The 12,049-nt window shown below is 40.3% G+C and overlaps 1 protein-coding gene across 4 annotated transcripts in view; it reads right to left on the bottom strand.

Moving 5' to 3' along the window:
- RFFL (ring finger and FYVE like domain containing E3 ubiquitin protein ligase) overlaps nt 1–12,049 on the bottom strand; it is a 74,509-nt gene that overhangs the window by 45,689 nt on the left and 16,771 nt on the right. Inside the window, exon 1 of one of the 4 annotated variants that reach the window (XM_059670545.1) lies at nt 2,320–2,462. The exons of the other annotated variants lie outside the window; for them this stretch is intronic. The gene's annotated coding sequence lies outside the window, so the exon portion shown is untranslated. Of the gene's footprint in view, nt 1–2,319; nt 2,463–12,049 lie in introns of those variants that run through there. 4 annotated transcript variants of the gene reach the window in all.

Here is a 12,049-nt window from a genome sequence, read left to right as displayed (position 1 = left end):
AGAGTGCAGGCCCTGCCTAAAAGCATTCGCACACAAAACTGTAAGCCACTGGGTTCGTTAAACAAAACATCTAGTTTTCGACCTCTGGTAAATATAGGCAGTACAGTGGGAATAAAGAAAAGACACACCTCAAGCAGTACTTCAATACAGTAGTAAACAAAAGGGTTTAGTAGCTGTGGATTTAGCATACTTGCAGAACATGAGGCATAAAAGAGTAAACAGGAAGATTTTCTGGATATAATTAACAGAGTTCAAACATACAGCAATATGAGCAGATAACAGATACTGGGTAGGGGAGCTAATGATATGCATGTGCTGAATTGAAGGTGCTTTTGAACAACCTAGTAGGTTTGTCGAATTAGACAAAATCTGTCAAGATTTGTGAAGTTGGAAGTAAGGATCTGAAGTTTGGGAGAAATAGCCGAGCTGGTAAGAAATACTGAGCATAGCTGAATGTATGGGTATATTAGAGATCCTTAGAGGAAGGGGGTGGGGGAAGAATGAAAACATACTCAAGGCAAGGCCTTGACTCACCTCAACATGTATGGGATAATCAAAAGAGAATGAGAAGAGACAAGGGGGCCTCTAAGCCAGATGAAAACGGTTGCTGGGGAAAAAAGAATGGTTTAATAGTGCCAAGTTCTTTGCAGAGATTAAGTAAAATGAAGGCTAAAACCAGAACACTGGGTTTGGGAATTAGGAATTTACTGGTGATCTTCAGGGAGACATCACTAGGATAATGGAGGTGGGAGCCAAAATAAAGGGTTGCTAAGAGGATCAGAGTTGTGGAAGTAGAGTATGGGCTCTTCCTCATTCTACCCTTATTGAGAACCTACTATTTGCCAAGCACCCCGGATATAATTTTAACAAGAGAAGCTGATGCTCAATATATCATATGACTGGAGTAAACACAGGGCTTTCCTGAGTACCCATCAGTCTTGGTGAGTAAGAAGAGACTTCATAGAGGAAGTGACTTCCGGGCTGAAGCCAGTTCACTGAGTTGGGGCAGGGTGTCCAGAGAAGGCTTATTTGTGCAAAGACCTGAGGCAAAAGAGAACATGGATACTTGAGATCATTGTAAGGAGCAGAAGCAAACTTGGAAGGGGGCAATTACCTAGTGTTTGAAGATTTTAAAAGTTTAGAGGTGAAGAGGAGGGAGATAGGGCAATAGCCTCAATAGAATTAGGGATGATGGGAGGTTCTTCCTGTTGTACCAAACCTGGGTTCAGTAACCTTGACATTTGGGTTCTGGCTAGGAAAGAATTCAGAGCCAAGACCCAAACTGTAAGAGAACATTTATTTGGAAAATCATAGAGGTAGAAAAAGTAATTCCTAAAAGAAATGGGCTTGGGAACAAGTTAAAGAGGTAAAGGAAGGGCCCTTGGAGCTTGGGAGTGAGGAAACTAATGGCAACAATGCGGAAGGAGGGGGAGCGAGAAAGGGGGTCCTTGGGCTTGCTGCCAGGAGAGAGAGCACAAAGGGTCCTGTCCTAAGGGTTTTAAGGGTGAGGATTTTAGGGGAGGTCCCAGGGGAAGATCTCAATTGCATATTCAGCAGTTTTCCAGGAGTGTCCTTTCAGGGTTGTGGTCTCCACTGGTTGACTGGCCTGCAGCAGGGCAGGGGGTCATTATACACCGCAGCTGGTCCAGACATGGTTGGTTTTATTGCTTATCTGGGCCTGGAGCTGAAATATGGCTGAGGTCTAATGTTATCTCTAGGGAGGAAAGGTCAGGGGTTCCAAACCTCCTGACCAGCAATATGCTAGGGGAGGAAAGTCACCCTGGGGGTGTGGTCCAACTCTACAATTGTCCTTTGCTAGGCACCTGGGGCTTTCCACCCTGGTGACCTTCTATACCTGACCCATTGTCCTTACTCTGCTCACGTCTGTCTAACTGCCTACAACACTCCTAATACCTCAGAAAAGAATATGGAAACTCACTGGTAGACTGAATTCTCTACAATTCAATATTCATGATCACTAGGTAGATAAGCAAATATGTTTGCCTTCTTTCTTTAACAATAGTTTAATTTGACTAAACTATTTCTCACAAGACACAAAAGAACAGAAAACAAGAGCAAAGATATATAAAGCTGTAAATCTGTTTGACTTCTCTAAGGTTGACATAATACATGGTCTAATTAGGTCTAAAACCACATCCAGATGCCAAATGAAATTAAAACTTTCCCCTGTAAGTCCCAAAGAGTTGAAGGTTTAACTTTAAGATACCCAAAGATAGGGCAGTAACTCACTTCTGAATAAGGATTTTCTAATGCAGCTCAGTCTAGCTAATGAAACTAAGAGAAATGGTCTGGGGTTACCTGATTTTGCCTGTTTCAAAACATTGCCTCGGCAGAAAGCAAGCTGCCTCCAGTTCCTGCCGCTGAGTCCTTGGAGCCATACTCAGATGAGATCATCTCAGGAGCCAACAGCAGTGGCTTTCAGGCAAAGTGAATGGTGCCGCCTGGGGACATATCTTTGGTAAGCAAGACTGCCACAGAGCAGGCAGTTACCCCGGCAGTGCTGACTCATGCCAGGCAAAACTCACATTTCCCAAACAACTCAGCCTGAGCCCACCGCAATCAACTGCAGCCTAGAAAAGAAAAGGTGCCCCACTGATTTTTTTTTTTTTAATCGCATGCTGATTACTGGGGACGGGTAAACTTCATTCCTCTAATGCTGGTCACTCGGTGGACTCTGGAGCCTTTACTCAGGAAACTCCAATGATCACTTTCTGAAATTTCATCTGAGAACACTGGGGCTCAGGACAGCAAGATTACTGAAGGTAGCAGGTTCACTGTTCTGAGGATTTCCCCCAAGAGGCTGATAAAGAAGTCACTTTGCATTTACAAATTAGAAAGCCTGGGTCTGAGGACTAGGGGAGCTTGCTCAGTCATCACAGGCTGTTTAAACCACAGGGTGAGTTTTTGTCAGCTCTAACCAGGCTCTTTGTTCTTTCCCCCACTAGGCCTCCTCTGACCTCTATTTCCTTAGACAACTCAAGTTCTCTAATTAAGACTAATACTGGAGGATTTTTTTCATCAGCTGTCACATTCTCTATACTAAAGCTAAATTACCCACCATCAGACCTATTTAGATGCTTAAGGAATATAGGGGTCTGTGAAAACTGCATTAATACTTGCTTTTAAAAGAAAAATCCCTAAATTTATGTTGATTCTCATTTATTGGCCAGCTTATTTTTAAAAAATCAATTCTAGAATGACTGGCTCATCAACAGCAATTATTATTTAATTTGCCCTGACAGGCTAGAATTGGCGTTGATACTATACAAAGAAAACAAAAGATTAAGTCCTTGCTTTCTTTGTGTTTTCATTTGACCAAAAAAAAAGAAATTAAAGTTCACATGAGATCCTTCAGTTCCCTGCTCACAATTTCCCATGGTCATTAGCTATTTCTTAGCCTAGTCATTCAAGACACCACAGCTAGCCTCAAACTGGACGCAGCTGCCAACCCGATGGTCATTCAATAAATGTTATTAGGTCAATTAAAATATACATGTAGACCATAATTTGGGTTTAAAAAAACTATGCTATTCTATTCCTTCTCAAGGAGCTATTTTAAAAAATGTTTTTTATCCAACTCACTTAATTCCCCTTAATTTATTCCAATAGGTTAGCCATACTGAGCTTGTATAAGGTTTTTATGTTCCCTCTTTTATTTCCTCCCCTTCAGTGTTTCCCTTTTCAGAAAATGGCTGTGTTTAAAGTTTTCCTACAGTATATGCTAATTAGTCCTTTTCAAATGATAAAAGCATCCTTACAGCAGTTAACAACCATTATCTCATGAACCACACTTTAAAAAATATTGCTGTAGTGGATGATAAGTCACAAACATTCTAACATGGATGGAGCAACTCTCAAGGCACATACAGTATATACAAATATGGAACCTCCACAAGGAAGAAACAGTATATATTGTTAGAAGCTCTCGACTCCTTCTGTCTTAGTAAGGAAGGAAGAGAAAATCCGGACGGTATTGTGCCCAGGAAATAAATGTAAATTATATTGACAGCAACATGAGGGCCAGAAACATCAGAACTTTCTAACTATACTAACTAAGATAAACACCATTTAATAGGTGCGGTAAGCTAGCGCACATTATCATTTCCCTGTTTGGGATTCTGTACAGTTCCAATCCGTTTTCCCCAAATATAACCATACTCCATCCTAGTTCCTTCTTTAAACTGGAAAGGCTGAAAATTACACACTTAGAGCTTTAAAAATATGCTAAATTTGTCCTGACCGGTTTGGCTCAATGGATAGAGCGTCGGCCTGTGGACTGAAGGGTCCCAGGTTCGATTCCAGTCAAGGGCATGTACCTTGGTTGTGGGCACATCCCCAGTAGGCGGTGTGCAGGAGGCAACTGGTCGATGTTTCTCTCTCTTCGATGTTTCTAACTATCCCTCTCCCTTCCTCTCTGTAAAAAAAATCAATAAAATATATTTTTAAAAATATGCTAAATTTGAATTAATGATTTCAGCCACTTGATGTTTTATGAGAATAAATGAAAATCATAAGAACATAAAAGTATATGAGAAATTTTAAAAACTGTAGCTTTGTACTTAAGTTCTTTCAATGCATAATCTTAAAACTCAAACAAATAATTCACCACCCAAAGCTATATAAATATACTTTTAATGGGTAGCCACAACAGATATGCTAGGGGGTGTGTGTGTGTGTGTGTGTTTGTGTGTGTGTTTGTTTGTTTGTTTTGTGTATTTAGGTATATACACCATACCCATTGTTTTACTTGGATAGGAATATGTAATGCCATTGATAACCCACATGTTTGTTTTTTTCTGCATTACATATTAACATTATAAACAGTAAGCAGCTGTCAAAATAGAAATAAAAATATTCATTTCTCAGGATTCTATAGTCTTCCAAATCCATAGAAAATTACCAAAAACATACAAAAGATATGGGAGGATACACACGCCAGGGAGGGAACTGCAATGGGAGCAGATCAAGGAGGAATTTTTGGCTTTATCTATATTTGAAATTTTCTTATTTTTTATTTTTATTGATTTCAGAGAGAAAAGGAAAGGGAGAAAGAGATAGAAACATCAATGATGAGAGAGAATCATTGATCGGCTGCCTCCTGCATACTCCCGACTGGGGATTGAGCCCACAACCCAGGGCATGTGTCCTTGACAGAATTTAATCTGGGACCCTTCAGTCCATAGGTCGATGCTCTATCCACTGAGCCAAACCAGCTAGGGCTGAAATTTTTTAAACAACAAGCATATATCCAAATATTACTTAGTAATTTAATATTCAGTTGAAGTTTAAAATTATTTTACCATTTATAAGCTACTTTAATCTTATCCCCTTCTCACTTTCTCAATACCTACCTACTTTCCTGTTCCCAACATCCTAAATGATACTGCACATTTCTTCTTTATAATAAAATTAATCTTAACTGTGTCCACATACTTTTTCTGATTCACAGATGGTGAAATGATAAACCAAAAAACCAGTGGCTGTCTCACCATGTTGAGAATTAGGAACATTGCCAAATTCTAATCTTTGGTGTTCTGGGATCTTATAACCTTTTTTTTGTTTTGTTTTTTTACATTAGTGTACCTCCTTCTTCAAAAAGGACATTATGGCCCTGGCCAGTGTGGCTCAGTTGGTTGAGCGTGGTCCCACGCATCAAAAAGTTGAGGGTTCAATTCCCCATTAGGACACATACCTAGGTTGCAGGTTTGATCCCTGTTCAGGGCGCATATAGGAGGCAACCAATTGATGTTTCTCTCTCACATCAATGTGTGTGTCTCTCTCTCCCTTCCTCTCTCTAAAACATATCCTGGGGTGAGGATTGTTTTAAAAAAGAAAAAGGATAATATGCATGTCAACCAAACACTGAAATTAAACATGAAATATGAACTACATTTTAGGACACTCAAGCATCAACTCTAAGGATACTTAAGAATCAACAGGGGTGCTTATTGAAAATGATCTTTGCCCATCCCAGTCCCAGACACTGAATTCACAAAAGTGCAGGGAGGCCCCAAAGTTGGAATCCTATATAATAAAAGGCTAATATGCAAATCGGCCAACTGGCAGAACGACCGGTCGCTATGACGTGCACTGACCAAAAGGGGGTAGACACTCAATGCAGGAGCTGCCCCCTGGTGGTCATTGTGCTCCCACAGGAGGAGCACCGCTCAGCCAGAAGCTGGGCTCATGGCTGGCGAGTGTAGCAGTGGTGCCGGGAGCCTCTCCCCCCTCCACGGCAGTCGGACATCCTCCAAGGGCTCCAGGACTGCCAGAGGGTGCAGGCTGGGCTGAGGGGCCCCCACCACCACCCAGTGCACGAATTTCTTGCTCTGGGCCTCTAGTTTTTAATAAGTATCCTCCTCTCCCAAGTGATTCTGATGCAGACGGGCCTTGGATCATGTGTTGAGAGACAGGTCATAGCACTGTTCCCAGTAAAACGAAGTTTTTGTTGAAACACTACTGAACTAAACAGTAGTCTCACTGAGCATCTCTTAGACATTAGTTCCCTCACCCACAAGAACCACCATGAACATAACAATTGAACTGAATTTATTTAGTCCGTTGGACCATTATTTTCTTCAAGCCTCCAGAGATAATTATCCTAACTACCTGTAAGGATTTTAGCTGTTACCCACAGTGGTGTGATACTGAGACATTTCCACACCTGGAATGCAGTACAAGGGGCTTAATGGAATTTTTACGCCTGTGAAAATTAAAGTTCACTTAACTCAACAGAATAGTCAAATAAAACAAAGAGAAAACCTCCCCGAAGACAGGGGTTGAAAATAGAGGCTTTTGACTTCCTGATGAGGCAGTTTTGCCCAGAAATTCAAACCATGGGATGCTATATAGCTCATATGTCTTGAGAGTACCCAAATGCCAACTTATCACCACAGCATCAGCCAACGCAGGCTTACTGTAACATTTGGAAGCACAAACCTGCTGTATAAAATGGCCTCTCCTGGGAGACAAAGCCCGTCGCCGTGGTGGAAATCATTCCATCTTGGGGCCAGAAAGACCAGGCAGTCCCTTTAATCTTTAACGAGCCACTTTCATGTTCAGATACAGAACTGGCACTGTGTGAGGTCCAACCCGCTTCACAGCACTCTGCTGCAAAACCACCCCGGAGCTGCGTGAGGGCACACAGGCTGAGCTTGTCCACGCTGGTGCAGTTACCAGAATCTGTGCTGTAATGTAATTGTAGGCACTTTACTATCCACTGTGGTATAATACTTCAGAGTTCAGAAAGGTATCCAGTATCAAGGGGATAGCAACTGCCTGCCTCAGGTGCAATGAAATACCAGGCTCCTAATGTCAGGAACTAAAAGCACAGCAAGCTTGCAGGAAAAGGAAAAATCCAAACTGTCAGGACACAGTCCGAGGACCGGACCTGACGACAACACTGGGAGAAAGGAAGTCAGCAATGTGGCAAACTGCTCACTTTAGACACCTAACAACGGAAATCTCGGCACCATTGGATGGGTGTAATTTTCTATACAGAGCTATTTCTTCATTTTTTTTTCCTGAGCTGCTAATACAGAAAAAGGGCAGGGCAAGGCCCTTGTCATCAAACTCCTTCACCCAAACAACTCCAACACTCCAACAGCTTCATAATGAAATGACTAGTAAGCTCCCGACCTATTCCCCAGTAATCACCCTCTCAGAACAAAGATTCTATAATTCTACTTCAAAGACTCCCTGAATTCTTTACTGTATACCTCTGGATTCTTCTCCTCCCCAAGTATTTTTTTTTCTCTCTCTCTCTCTCTCTCTCTCTCTCTCTCTCCCCTCCTCTTTCATCCCTCACTCCATACTCATGCCCTGCCTCCAATCAGTCAAATTTCCTAAATTATCATCCACAGGATTAAGTTACCTTCATTCAGGTCCTCAAGTCTAGGAGGCCTTTGTTGACATGTGTTTCATCTGGACGGGTGATGCCTCGCCAGGCAGATAAGATTACCTGTTCACATCCAGTTAATCTTCAAACTGACTTCTGTAGGCTATGGAAATAAAAGGATAAGACTGTGCAGCTTGAATGTCCCATCAAGGTAATCAAAGTAATGGAAGAGGGAGAGAAGACAGAGAGATTTCAAAATAAAGACTGAACTGTACTTCAGCAGCACTTAAGAAAACACTGTCTGACTAAGCTACTGAGGAGCAGACAAATACCCAAAGGACTGCACATTCTCTAAAGATTACTGTGCTCACAGTTCTTGCTTCCCTCAAGGTTCTGCAAGAGATCACATCATAAAATCAGATGCGTTATTTTAAAAATGGATAGACATATACTAACATCCAGAATTCTACTGATTTTCTTGCAAATAAAACTACAACCGTATTTCAACCCAAAACCCTGAAACAGGAATAAAATATATTCTGTTTAGGTCTTTCAAAAGTATCTCTCATCCGTTTTATAAGAAAAAAAAAAAAAGTTTAGAGAAAGGAACCCAAAACTCTGTCTCAGGCATTAAGTGCTTTAAAAAAAAGCACAGGAAAAGTGTCTATTACACATTATCCATTGGAGTAAAAAAAATAAATAAATAGGCACTATAGAACAGCAGCTGGGGAATATACACACACAAATATATACACAGGATACATATATACATACGAGGATGGACAAAAGTAGGTTAACAGTTGTGAGTGCATAAAACAGAGTTTATTCTTGTATTATTATCTGTTAATTATTTTGTTATTTTCCATGTGAACAACTGTAGACCTACTTTTGCCCACCCCATATATTCAGAGAGAGAAAGATACAAAACACAGTTAAAATGTCTACAATCATTTCATAGTAGTCATTTCCAGTAGGGATGGTGGTTTACCTTCTGATTTTTATTTATCGAGCAGAAGCTAGAGTAAAATTTAAAATATGTAGTGGAATTTAGAGCAGTGGATCTCAACCTTCTGGCCCTTTAAATACAGTTCCTGCCCTAACCGGTTTGGCTCAGTGGATAGAGCGTCGGCCTGTGGACTGAAGTGTCCCGGGTTCGATTCCAGTCAGGGGCATGTACCTTGGTTGTGGGCACATCCCCAGTAGGGGGTGTGCAGGAGGCAGTTGATCGATGTTTCGCTCTCATTGATGTTTCTAACTCTCTATCCCTTTCCCTTCCTCTCTGTAAAAAATCAATAAAATGTATTTTAAATAAATAAATACAGCTCCTCATGTTGTGACCCAACCATAAAATTATTTTCGTTGCTACTTCATAACTGTAATGTTGCTACTGTTATGAATCGTAATGTAAATATCTGATATGCAGGATGGTCTTAGGCGACCCCTGTGAAAGGGTCCTGCAACTGCCAAAGGGGTCGCGACCCACAGGTTGAGAACCGCTGTGTTAGAGCAAAACCTCCATTTAGAAAACCTGAACTCTTACCAAAATAAAATATAAAAACATTCACCATAATAGCTCTTTAATTTTGTGCATGAACATTTAATGTGTGATAAATGTAGTAAAATATCAATTATTCAGACTGATCGAAGGCCAAATTAAGTAAATAATTGCTATTTCTTCAAGAAAAAGTCATATTCTTTTAAGTATATACAGTAACTTAAACTACTCTGACAAATTGATTCATTGTTGGATTTTAGCATAAGCTCTTAGGATTGACACTTTAATGAACAAAGAACAATAAATCTGAAATAATCAAACTGGTTTCTTTGCAATATTTTAAGTACTTCATTTGTGGAGAATATTTTTCTATATAATCTATCATTTTGTGGCAAGTTAAGCTAGTGAACAAATTTTAAGCCAAAATAATAAAGGAATCTAATTTTTTAAAATTTTAAACAATAATCATTTTTAATATTGCCTTAGAACATAGATGCTAATATTTTCTACAGAAATAATAACACCTGGCATATCTTAATATTTTTATATTAATTATAGCATCCCTCCAGGTATTTTTATCTGAGCCCCCCTAGGGCCATGAACAACAAAATCAGAAGGCAGGAAAAGTAACCCATGCTGAATGAATGCACTGCAATTTGAGCTCAGCATTCAGCCAAAAGTATTCACTTGAAATCAAAAGCATCTAAAAACTGCACCAATTAGACCAGGGGTCCTCAAACTTTTTAAACAGGGGGCCAGTTCACTGTCCCTCAGACTGTTGGAGGGCCGGACTATAGTTTAAAAAAAAACTATGAACAAATTCCTATGCACACTGCACATATCTTATTTTGAAGTAAAAAAATAAAACGGGAACAAATACAATATTTGTATTTGCATGTGGCCTGCGGGCCGTAGTTTGAGGACCCCTGAATTAGACAAATAAATTGTGAAAGCTGTGGTTACCAGGTAGGGCACCTCACATGTGACAGGCTTCTTACTGCAAATAGTTTTTCTTCTTACTGCAAAGTCCCAATAGCTGTCTTCAAAATGTGAGGGAGAGGTCAGAGGAAAAAATTTAAATGATACTTCCTCTGTGACTCTCTAACCCAATCCTCACAGGGCCTCACACATACTGAAAGCAGGATACGTGTCTCCAGTCCAAACAGCAAAGTTTTACTTTCTATACTTACTGATCAAGGCTTCTTACTAAAAGTAGTCTATCACCATTTATTTCACTATCACTCACAACAGGAGGTATCATGGGGTGCCAACATCTTTATATCTTATGTAGAAGCCAATTTATTGAGAAGGCCTATTGACAAACAGGAAAGGAAGGAAGGGAGGGAGGACGGTAAGGAACAAAAACCACCAATAAATTCTCCTCTAACCCAATGCTGTCAAGCCAAATGTGCTTTTAAGGTGACTAGTTTATACTACAATTATAATTTCAGAATTAGGAATAAACTATAAAACAATCCTTCAGTACAAATAGAACTAAAACTAGTAAAACAAGTAATAAGCATTGCTAATATCATCTTTAAATCACATTTCATACAAGGAGGCCCATGTAACAAAAGGATAATTTTAAGCCCACATTATATGAAATGGAACCTATTTCTTTTCTTTTTAAAAGAAATATATTTTATTGACTTTAGAGAGAGAGGAAGGGAGAGGGGGGAAAGGGGAGCGGGGGAAAAAGAAAAAGAGAGAGAGAGAACAAAAAAACATCAACTGGCTGCCTCCTGCACACCCCCTACAGGGCCTGGAGCCTGCAACCTAACCATGTGCCCTGATCAGGAACCGAATCTTTCAGATCATGGGACGACACTCAACCAACTGAGCCACTCCAGCTAATCCAAAATGGAACCTATTTCTAAAGACCTAACAGATGAGCTGATGGAGTGTGAGGCAGCTGTAGCCTGGTGGTTGAGAGCTGGGCCTTTACAGTCAGACTACTTGGATTCAAATACTGTGTGGCCTTAGGCCCACTGTTTAACTTCTCTGTGCAGCATTTTCACATCTGTAAGAACACAGATAATAAACCTATACCTCATAGGATTGCTGGGAGGATGAAATGCGTTCACATAGCCCCTGATACATGGTAAGCACACATTAGCTGCTGGTAATTCTGTGCAAGTGAAATATAACACAAAGAGAACTATCACACAAGAAAATACATGTCAGTCTTTTGATCAGCCCTGTACTAAATTCTCTCATACTTTTATACACAAATAAGCCTTCCACTCCTAACTCCCACTAAAGAATGCATATAACCCTAGCCAGGTGTTCAGTGGTTAGAGCATCAGCCTGAGGACTGAAGGGTCTCAGGTTCAATTCAGGTCAAAGACACATACCTTGGTTATAGGCTCGATCCCCAGCCCCAGTCAGGGCACACACAGGAGGCAACCAATCAATGTTTCTCTTTGTGTGTCTCCCCCTTCCTTCCACTCTCTAAAAATCAATGGAAAAATATCCTCAGAAGAGGATTAACAACAACAACAAAAAAGCATACAATTTCATTCAGAAAAAAGTATTATTTTACACAATGCCATGAGTAAACCCTGTTGAGCATGCTTAACACTCCCAAGCTCTGCTTGGCAACATATCAATAGGAAAGGGGACTGTTTTGTAAAGGTGGTTTTATAACATCCTTCACCAAATGTAATGTTCAACGTGAAAATTCAAGACTTCACATA

This window comes from Myotis daubentonii, chromosome 16, assembly GCF_963259705.1.
Source record: "Myotis daubentonii chromosome 16, mMyoDau2.1, whole genome shotgun sequence".
Taxonomy (NCBI): domain Eukaryota; kingdom Metazoa; phylum Chordata; class Mammalia; order Chiroptera; family Vespertilionidae; genus Myotis; species Myotis daubentonii.
This window is presented reverse-complemented; position numbering and strand designations above follow the sequence as displayed.